The sequence below is a fragment of the Ailuropoda melanoleuca genome, chromosome 1, assembly GCF_002007445.2.
Source record: "Ailuropoda melanoleuca isolate Jingjing chromosome 1, ASM200744v2, whole genome shotgun sequence".
Lineage (NCBI taxonomy): Eukaryota > Metazoa > Chordata > Mammalia > Carnivora > Ursidae > Ailuropoda > Ailuropoda melanoleuca.
Genome location: NC_048218.1, coordinates 14880184 through 14891160, shown reverse-complemented (window position 1 = coordinate 14891160; position 10977 = coordinate 14880184). Strand labels below are relative to the sequence as shown.

At 42.2% G+C, this 10977-nt stretch overlaps 1 pseudogene; it reads right to left on the bottom strand.

The window, feature by feature from the left end:
• Nucleotides 1-4610: 4610 nt before the first annotated feature.
• Nucleotides 4611-5977, bottom strand: LOC100465082 (annotated as a pseudogene).
• Between the last annotated feature and the right edge of the window lie 5000 nt (nt 5978-10977).

The following is a 10977-nucleotide window of genomic DNA, read 5'->3' as shown; positions in this document are numbered from 1 at the left end:
GACTCGATCCCAGAATGCCGGGATCACGCCCTGAGCCGAAGGCAGACGCTCAACGACTATGCTACCCAGGTGCCCCAGAAATTAACTTTCTGAGATGAATAAGATAATTTATGCATAAATGAGAGATACAGGGAAAGGATATGTTTAGAAAATGCAATACTCCAGAGTCACTTATCTCAAGATGACTCTTAAGCTTTGCCAAAAAATTACAAAGGAAAAAGGAAAACATGTTAGCAAATAAACTGCCTTCTCAAGCCCACCACTTTCTTCTCATTTGAGGTACAAAATGACTCTTAGGCCATTACCTGGGGCCTTTTGGACTGAAAATTATTGTCAAAAAATGCCCCTCATTCCCATAAGCTTTATACTGTAGTCTAGCTTTTCACACATGGCAAATGAGAACAGGTGTGAGAATGCACAGGCTAACAGACCTACTGGTAACAGTAAGGAGTGACAGATAATAGCCAGACAGACAAGGGCATGACACTCTTCCAGGAGACTTGAAGGACTAGAGCAGCCAAAGTGGGGCTCTTTGGTGAAGCAATGATATGGAGCAGTGAGTTACTCTTCAAGTGATCATTGGCTGGGAAAAGACAAAACAAATAATGATTCTTGCATCTGGTTTAAGTGGTTGTTGAACATGTAAAATACATTTAAATTCCATCAAAAATGACGAAACAACATCTTTTGATTCTTGATGGGGGAAGCTTCACTTTTCTGGAAAATTTATTTATAGAGAAAACCTCATTCCTCCCATATTATATATGAGTGAAATGTGACTATAGTGAACAGTATTAAATGCTAATTACAAAGTCAGTGTGTTGTTGGAAGCAATGTTGTGATAGCTTTGATTTAGAACAGCAATTCCCTACCACTCCTGTGAAGGACAACTCAGGTAGTTAATTATGTCCATGCAAAGAGGGGCCCCTGGGCGGCGCAGTCGGTTAAGCGTCTGCCTCCGGCTCAGGTCATGACCTCAGGGTCCTGGGTTTGAGCCCTGTGTCAGGGTCTCCTCTTGGTGGGGAATCTACTTCCCCCTCTCTCCACTTGCGCTCTCTCTCTGTCTCTCTCGAATAAATAAATAAAATCTTTAAAAACAATCATTTCCAGGCAAAGAGACCAAGCAGTTCACATCGTTGTACCTTCAGGAGTTAGATGTGAGGTGGTAACAGACCTTACTGTATGCCAGCCCCCTCCCAACCCCTTCCTGTAAGACCCTCAACCATAGTCCTGTTTTCATTAAAAATAGGGTAGGAAAAATGTAGAAAAGCAGCAGAAAGAAATGAGCCCTGGAAGTCCTATAGCCAACTATTACTGTTGGCAACCTCTGGGCAATCTGCAGGAGGTCAGTCGCCTGTTTGTTGAAGTGCTGATTGAAACTCTGGGACACTGGTTCTTTCCCTTAATACAAAACCAATTTCAAGCCAAGTCACTTAAGACCTTTTGAAAACCTTCTCCAAAATAGCATGTGATATCCTGAGGAAAAAATAAACCATGGTTTAGTAAATGAAATGATCCACGTAGTAAGGATGGCTTTATATGGTGTTCTCACAGAAAGAGAAAGCACAGATAGTCAAGTGTGGCCAGGAAAAAAAAAATCTTTGGCGCACCCGTGTGAGTTCCAACTCAAAATGGACTTCTCCATATTCCCATCCCAGTAAGTGTTTGCTGCCCACCAGCTCTGGGAAACGGATGGAAGGATTCTCACCAAGCCTGGGAAATAGAAAGTCCACTTGCCTGACGATGCTCTGGGAGAAATTAAGGAATGTTCATGGCATTTCATGGTGACCAGGGCATTAAGCCTTGCTCCTTCAGATTGATTTTGCCACAGGCACATTGTCATTTCACTCCAGATGGCGGAAGTCAAGGCTGGTGAACAATCCTGGCCTAAGATTCAATTTCAGTTTAACTGATGATAATCATAATGAGAAAGACATCACAGTAAAAGAGGGCCCACAATGAGAATTTGTCTTCATGGTGCTTGGCAATTGATTCCTATCCTCTGTTCAGGCCCTGTTCTCAAGTAATCTTACACTAGCTTGACTCTGACTTTTCTTTTTCTTTTTTTAAGATTTTATTTGTTTATTTATTTGTGAGAGACAGAGAGAGGGGGTGCAAAAGAGAGTGCGATTGGGGGAGGAGCAGAGGGAGAGGGACAAGCAGACGCTGTGCTGAGCATGGAGCCCGATGAGGGCCTCCATCCCATGACCCTGAGATCACGACCCCAGCCCAAATCAAGTTGGACGCCCAACTGACTGAGCCACCCAGGTGCCCCGACCCTGACATTTATATGAATGAAGATTTTGGGCCTCATTTACAGTATTGTATGTCAGAGTGGTTCGCGTAGCCATGATGATGACAATACTTCCTGTTGAACGTGCACTAGGCACTATGCGTTTGCTGTGTGGAGCCCTTCATGGAGGTTATCTCATTTAATCTTTACAACCACCCAGATGAAAATCCTCTAATGACTTCCCAGTGGACTGAAAATAAAAACCGGACCCTATACCAGGGCCCCTAAGGCTCAATGTGATGCCACCTCTTTCTACCTCACGTCCTGCTTCTTTCCCACTTGTTCTGCCTCGCTTTGTTCTTGAAACACACCAAGCTCGTTGTCTCCTTGGAGCTTTTCCACCAGCGGGCTCCCTGTGTCTGGACAGCTCTTCTGGACCTGGGCACGGATGGCTCCCCCTTGTCATTCAGGTCCCCGAAGAAGTCTCACCTCCCAGAGAAGGTTAGCTTGACAGCTCTGTCCAGAGAACCTCCTCATACTCCTTTCATATCACTCTGCTTTATTTTCATCCTAACACCTAATACTCCCTGAAAATGTTCATGACAATTTAAAAATTTTAAAAGCTCTCTATCTCCACCCATTTGAATGTCAATTTCCCGAGCATTTGGACAATACGTGTTCTTCATTATTATGTTCCCAACTCTCAGAACAGTGCTTGACACATGGTAGGTATTCAACAGATGAAGAACTCCAGTTTCCAGAGCAGGAAGCCGAAGCACTGAGAGGTTAAGAAATCTGTCTTATGGGGGCGCCTGGGTGGCACAGCGGTTAAGCATCTGCCTTCGGCTCAGGGCGTGATCCCTGCGTTATGGGATGGAGCCCCACATCAGGCTCCTCTGCTATGAGCCTGCTTCTCCCTCTCCCACTCCCCCTGCTTGTGTTCCCTCTCTCGCTGGCTGTCTCTATCTCTGTCAAATAAATAAATAAAATCTTAAAAAAAAAAAAAAAAGAAATCTGTCTTATGCCACACGACTCCGGAGGCACACGAAGGATTCATCCAGGCTTAATTCCAAAACCCATTTTCTTAACCACCATGCTATGACATGGATTAATAGATCTCTTTACATCAAACCTGGACTCATGTAAGGGTTATAGTGAAAACAAAACTTAGATGCCCAAGAGGGGAATTCTGGTTCTGTTTTAATCTACTTAGTTAATTGAGTGGGTTAAGAGCTTCTTTATTGAACCACTCTGCACTTTTTTATGAACCACTATTAAATAATAGTCATATTTCTCCAAAGCACTGAATTTCAAGACTGTGCCCTCAGGAGAGAGCAGAGCTGTGAAAATATTTCACTTATGTCCTAATAACTGATCAAGATAATGCTTTTATTTTTTTCATTAGTTTATGTGAAGTGAAGCTTAAATAGACAATGTAGGCTGTTCTAAATATTCTTGATTAAGAAGTTTAAATAGAAGCATAAGAAACAGCAACTAATAAATGCTATCACCTTTGTTGCATTTTCCTGCATTTGCTTATTTTAAGATATGCGATCCGTATTTGACCAAGAGTATTCAAGTTTGCAGCCTTGCACTACGTTTTCTTCGTGTTTTGAATTATGTGTGAGGAATAAATATAATTTCTGGGTTCTTCCAATCTCCTTCTCCAAAGCTCTCCTTAAGTTATTTCAGACCCTGTAAAGTTTAATTTAACCGTGCTAGTTTTATTTGATAGGTTAAATGGAATTAAATTGGTTTTAAAATAAATTATGCTGCAAATAATAAAAATGCTAATAGGAAATATATTCCTTAGTACTAATGCTATATTTCTTGAGGCTACTGAAACCCAGTTATTGTTATCATTACAGACGGTCTTAGCCTACAATTGACCAATTTATGGCTGAATTTTGGTGACACCAGGAAAAGTGTGTGTGCATGAGTGTGTGTGTGCGTTGAAGAAGGCAAGACAGTCTACCTTTTGTGGTTCTGCTTTCTCGATCTCACGAAGATAAGCAATTGCCTTCATTTCTTTTGTTCTCTAGTTTGGTCTTGGGTATGATTGTCTCAGAGAGTTAGCTTCNAGAAGGAAGGAGGGAAAGAGGGCAGGACAGAAGAAAAGAAGAAAGGGTTGGCATGACCTAATCCTAGTTTCTCATTATCAAACCTGTTTTCTTGCCTTTATTTTCATCATTATTGAATCCATGGTAAAAACTGAAAAAGTAGTAATGTAACATGTAATTCATTTGTTCACTTATGCATTCTTCATTATTGTTACAGACTCCTTCACTGTGGCAATGTTTTTTTTTTGGCGGTTGGGTACACTATACTTTAGTGATCATACTTGACAACATAGGGCTCCCCAAGCCTCTCCCTTTCTTCAGGGGGTCTGGGATGGAAACTGTGGGTGTTGGAGATTCTCAGTGTGTTGGGGGATGAGTTGGGACAAGGACTCCACAGCAGCTGAGGGCCTCTCTCTTCCTCTTGCTCTTGCTGCGTTTTGTAACCAAACGCAGCAAGAGCCTTTGGAGGCCATGTGGACCATAACATCCACCCCCTGGTCCACCACCAAATTCATTGTCATACCAGGAAATGAGCTTGACAAAATGGTCATTGAGAGCAACGGCAGCCCCAGCCTTGAAGGTGGAAAAGTGACCGTCACTGTTAAGGTCACAGGAGTCAACCTGGTCCTCAGTGTGGCCTAGCATGGCCTTGAGGGGGCCCTCTGATGCCTGCTTCACCAGCTTCTCGATATCATTGTATTTGACAGCTTTCTCTAGGAGGCAGGTCAGATGCATGACTGACATGTTGGGGGTGGGGACCTGGAAGGCCATTGCAGTGATTTTTCCATTCAGCTCAGGGATGACCTTGCCTACAGCCAGTAGAAGATGAGATGATGTTCTGGGCAGCCCCTTGGCCATCATGCCACAGCTTCCTAGACAGGAAGCTTCTGGTGGCAGTGATGGCATGGACTGTGGTCATAGGTCCCTCCATTATGCTGAGGTTTTATGAATGACCTTGGCCAGAGGGGCCAAGCAGTTGGTGGTGCAGGAGGCATTGCTGACCATCTTGAGGTAGAACCATATTTCTCATGGTTTGCGCCCATCACAAACATGGGGGTATGAGCAGGAAGAGTAGAGATGGTGAACCCTCTTGGCTCTATCCTTCAAGTGAGCCCCAGCCTTCTCCATGGTGGTGAAGACCCCAGTGGACTCCACAACATACTCAGCACAGGCATGGCCCCATTTGATGTTGGTGGCGTCTAAGTCCTGGGAGATGGAGATGGGCCGTTGGTAGTGCAGGAGGCATTGCTGACCATCTTGAGGTAGAACCATATTTCTCATGGTTCGCGCCCATCACAAACATGGGGGCATGAGCAGGAAGAGTAGAGATGGTGAACCCTCTTGGCTCTATCCTTCAAGTGAGCCCCAGCCTTCTCCATGGTGGTGAAGACCCCAGTGGACTCCACAACATACTCAGCACAGGCATGGCCCCATTTGATGTTGGTGGCGTCTAAGTCCTGGGAGATGGAGATGGGCTTTCCATTGATGACAAGTTTCCTGTTCTCAGCCTTGACTGTGCAGGGAATTTGCTGTGGGTGGAATCATACTGGAACGTGTAGACCATGTAGTCGAAGTCAACGAAGCGCTCATTGATGGCAACAGTATTCACTTTGCCACGGTTAAAAGCAGCCCTGGTGACCAGGTGGCCAATACGGCCAAACCTGTTTAGTCCCACCCTCACCATCGGGTCTCGGGGTCGAGGCTGGCTCTGCACCAGAAGATGCGGCGGTCTGTCCGACAGGGAGGAGAAGAGAGCCACTGCGCTGTTTTCTTTTAAAATTCTACTAAATAGCCAGCAGAGGGTGCACTTTCCTTAATTTAGGTCCTTCCATCCACTTACCAAAAAAGGACACATCATTTTATAAGATTAAAAACTTTTATCTTGTCATTCATGACAACATGGATGGACCTGGGGGTATTATGCTAAGTAGAACAAGTCAGACGGAGAAGAACAAACACAATATGATTTCACTTACATGTGGAATCTAAAGGCAAATGAATGAACAAAACCCAGAAACAGACCCATAAATACGGAGAACAAGCTGGTGGTTGCCAGAGGGGAGGAAGGTGGGAAGCTAGGTGGAATAGGTGAAGGGGATTAAGAGGTACACAGAGATGTAAAGCACTGCATAGGGAACATAGTCAAAAACATTATAATAATGTTATATGGTGACAGATGGTAGCTACACTTACCCTCCTGTGCGTTGTGTAATGTATAGAATTTTCAAAACCCCATGCTGTACACCTGAAACTTATATAATATGGTATGTCAACTAAACTTCAGTAATAGAAATTTAAAAAAAAACTATCCGATAAAAAAAGGTCCAAGTTCTCTTTTCTTTCCTCTACCAATTATTACAAAATGGAATACGTAAAAGGCATTGGAAGTATAGGCTCTTTAACATTTTTGCTAATAGAAAAATCACTCTTGATGTCTTCCTGGCTTTATGTGGAACTAGGATCATCCAGCCTGTGTCCTCCTTTATGAACTGAGGCTTTTTAAAAAATTTGCTACATCCTGGTGTCTTCCTTTTTACCTCACTCTTTTGTGTATGTATGTGTTATCCCTAACTAAAAACTAGCAGGACACAGCAAATTACAAAGTGATGTTACACAGGCAGGGACCCTTTATGTTTAATTATCTATTAATTTGGAAGCAGGAAACATGAGAAATGGTCTATGTTCCTCTGAGAGACTTTTATCTACCAGTTCTGGGAGATTTTTGATAGAATATCAATAATATTTATTAGCCAATTTGTAAGTGGCTCTCATTCCTTCTGTCACAATGTGAGGTACAGATTTTAATCAAAACCTTCAATTTTGGGGGTGCCTGGATGGCTCAGTCAGTTAAGCGGCTGCCTTTGGTTCAAGTCATGATCCCAGGATTCTGGGATCAAGCCCTGAATGGGGCTTCTGCTCAGCGGGGAGTCTGCTTCTCCCTCTGCCCCTCCCCCTGCTCATACTCTCTCTCTCACACATGTTCTCTGTCTCTCAAATAAATAAATAAATAAAATCTTTAAAAAAAAACCCTTCAATTTTATTTTTCCGAGTGTTCATTTTCAAATGTATAATAACAACTACCATTTATTTCATATTTCCTATGTGCCAAGGACTGTGCGTAATTGTTTATCCATATGATTCCATTTAATAGTTACAATAGCCTTTTGGGTTGGGTACTATTACCATCACCTCTATTTTAACGATGAGGTCACTGAGGATAGGAAGGGTTAGGGAGCTGTCCTGTGTGGCCCAACGAACACACCAGAGCTGGGATTTCATGCTAGGTCTGAATGATTCTTAAATCCTAGCTTTTTAAACATCATGCATGGTGTTTCCCAAGTTGTGGGTATATTAGCTGCAAGCTTCAGATGTTGATAAAGAGTATTATACTCACGGAAGGAATCCTAGATTTTCTGTAGTCACATCTCTCTGCTTTATGGAAAAACAAAAAACAAAAAAACCCAAACCTGACACAGAGCAGGTTGAGTGGTTTCGCTATTGGACATCCAGAACCAGAACCCGGGCCTTCTGACTCCAGGCCCGGTGCTCTTTCCTCTGATTAGAAAGGTTTCCAGATTTAAACTCCAGTTTATAGGACCATTAATAATCCTCTCTAAAGAAGAGGCAAGAGGTTTCAGATTCTTCTCAGAGCAAAAAAGAACTGACATCAAAGGTTTCTTTGGGGTCATTTGTCTCATGGTGACTTTGAGTTGGCCTTGATCTTTATTTAGAATTTCAGTTTTATGCTCTGCAACAAGTTTGGCCTTGTTGGAGGACCGTCCAAAGGTCAGCAAGTTGGCTGCTGGTGATTGGATGTTCACTCAGAAGCCAAAGTCTATTACTGTGCCCGTGGAAATCCCCAGCTCGCCTCTGGATGAGTATTACATCCACTCTCTGGAAGCTGTGGCCTTGTGGGCTTTTTGCACGCTGCTCCCTAGGAGCATAATGCTGGTAGGACAGCACTTCATTCTGTGAGGATCTGGGTCACAGTGGGACAATGGCTCTCCGGTGTTCTGGGTTTTTCTCTTTCTCTCTCTCGTTCAGCCGATGATTCTGATTCTGTTTCACTTTCTCCAAAAAGGTGTGGTTTAAAGGAGAAAGAATCTTCCAGACTTTGTTTAGCTGTGCTGTTTTGTTCTTCTCTGATCTGAGTACAAATCTCCCCAGTATCTCTAAGGCTCACAGAAACTGTCCCAAAGATTTTCTTTCCAAGTAACAGCCTGTGCTGTCTATGGACAGGCTTACCTTACTCTTGCATACACAACACATTTCATATTGAACATGCTGTGGAAGTATTCCTACAACTATTATTTCTCAGCTAATATTGGATCTGTTCCAAAAGCAATGACATTTTTCAAGGATAGAAATACCCCTCTATAGCCCATCTAATAAGATATTTCTCTTTATCTATGAAAAGGAAACATCTGGGTTTGAGTTCCAGCCTGGCTACTTAGCAGGCAGTGACTTTGGGCACATCAAGTACCTTTTTGAATCTCAGTTTCCTTCCGAGTAATACGAGAATGATGATAATTACCTTCTGCATAGGATTAATGTGAGAACAAGTGACATATATAGGAAAGTGCTTTGTAAACCATAAATGATTTAACCTTAGTTTGTGTCCCATTGTCACATACCTGTGAACACTTGAATGCATATATGTTATTGATGTGATTGTTTATATGTCATGATTTAGGCTTGGACCAGTCCAGGCCATAGTTGTGACTCTAGGGTGTTTCTCAACTGGGGACAATTGTGTCCCTCCAGGGGATATTTGGCATTGGAGATTGAGTCTGGAGGTATTTTGGGGTGTCACATGAAGCTGATGGTGCTGGAATCCATCAGTAGATTCTAGAGACTCAGTTAAACATCCTACAATGCACAGGATACCTCCCTACAACACAGAATGATCAGTCCTAAAATGCCAACAGTGCTGAATTTGAGAAACTCTCCTCTAGAGCAATGACTCTCAAACTTTAACATGCATGAGAATCACCTGGGGGCTTGTTAAAACACAAATTGCTGGGCCTCATCCCCACACTTTCTGATTCAGAAAGTCCAGGCTGGGGTCCGAGAATTTGAATTTCTAAGACGTTTCCAGGTGATGCTGATGTTACTGGTCCAGGGGCCACACTCGAAGAATCATTGCTGGAAACAATTCCATCAATAAGCATTGGTTGATTTGATAGGCTTCTTTGCTTAGTCAACAGAGCAAAACAGTGTCTTAACTTGTTAAATGTGCAAAATTTGTATTAGCTAGTCTGGCTTCAGGTCTAAATGCTTTGTGAGATCTATGTGTGATTTTAGGCAATGATAAGGCTTTGCCTGGCAGGCCTTGTGGAGGGAAACAGCCTAGGGAAAATGAGAAAAAAAAAGAAAGGAAGAAAAGAGAAAAGGAAATTGGAAATATTACTATTATGCATAAAATAGGAGATAAAACACAATTAAAATTTGTTTTCAATTTTAACAATCACCACTATAATTCTCCATAAGTCAACCTTGAGATGTCTGCTAGGTACCTGTGGTGTGATGAACACTTCAGTTTTTAGGCTAGAAGACAGTGGATTTATTACCAGTTTGTTTAGGTCATAGCCATCCTTCTGAATCCTCTTGAAATTAATAGTTTTTCCTATAGGCAGCATGGCCAAACACCATGATATATAGTTTCTATAGCAATTGACTTCACATAATTTAGGCAGAAGACCAATATTCCAGTTTAATGAAAACACGTGAAGATATAATTTTTATAGTGATGTCTACAGTTGGTCAGAATGGGTTATCCCTGAATGTTATAGTATTGGGGTGAACTGAAGTAGGGAAGTCTTGATACTTTTTCCCCAGGTTCTAGCTCAGTCAATAGAAACTGGTCAAGTAGTTAAGTCTGGACAAGATCATAAAAGTGAATGTGAGAGCAAATTGTAGACTCTGTAAATTGTGTCTGTATAATTGGAAGGAATTATAATGGGAAACATCTAGGGGGCATATTACCCAGACTTGTGCTGTCCAATATGGTANGTGGCCAAGCACCATGATATATAGTTTCTATAGCAATTGACTTCACATAACTTAGGCAGAAGACCAATATTCCAGTTTAATGAAAACACGTGAAGATATAATTTTTATAGTGATGTGTACAGTTGGTCAGAATGGGTTATCCCTGAATGTTATGGTATTGGGGTGAACTGAAGTAGGGAAGTCTTGATACTTTTTCCCCAGGTTCTAGCTCAGTCAATAGAAACTGGTCAAGTAGTTAAGTCTGGACAAGATCATAAAAGTGAATGTGAGAGCAAATTGTAGACTCTGTAAATTGTGTCTGTATAATTGGAAGGAATTATAATGGGAAACATCTAGGGGGCATATTACCCAGACTTGTGCTGTCCAATATGGTAAATATATAAACTTGGTCATAGTGACTACAGGGAAAATGATTAATTTTAAGGGGAATCAGAAGTGGGTGGGGGATAGATGAAATAGATAAAGGGGACTGAGAGTACACTTATCATAATGAGCCCTGAATAATGTATAGAATTGTTGAATCACTATATTGTCTACCTGAAGTTAATATAACACTGTATGTTAACTACACTGGAATTAAAATAAAAACATTAGGGGCGCCTGGGTGGCACAGCGGTTAAGCGTCTGCCTTCGGCTCAGGGCATGATCCCGGCGTTATGGGATCGAGCCCCA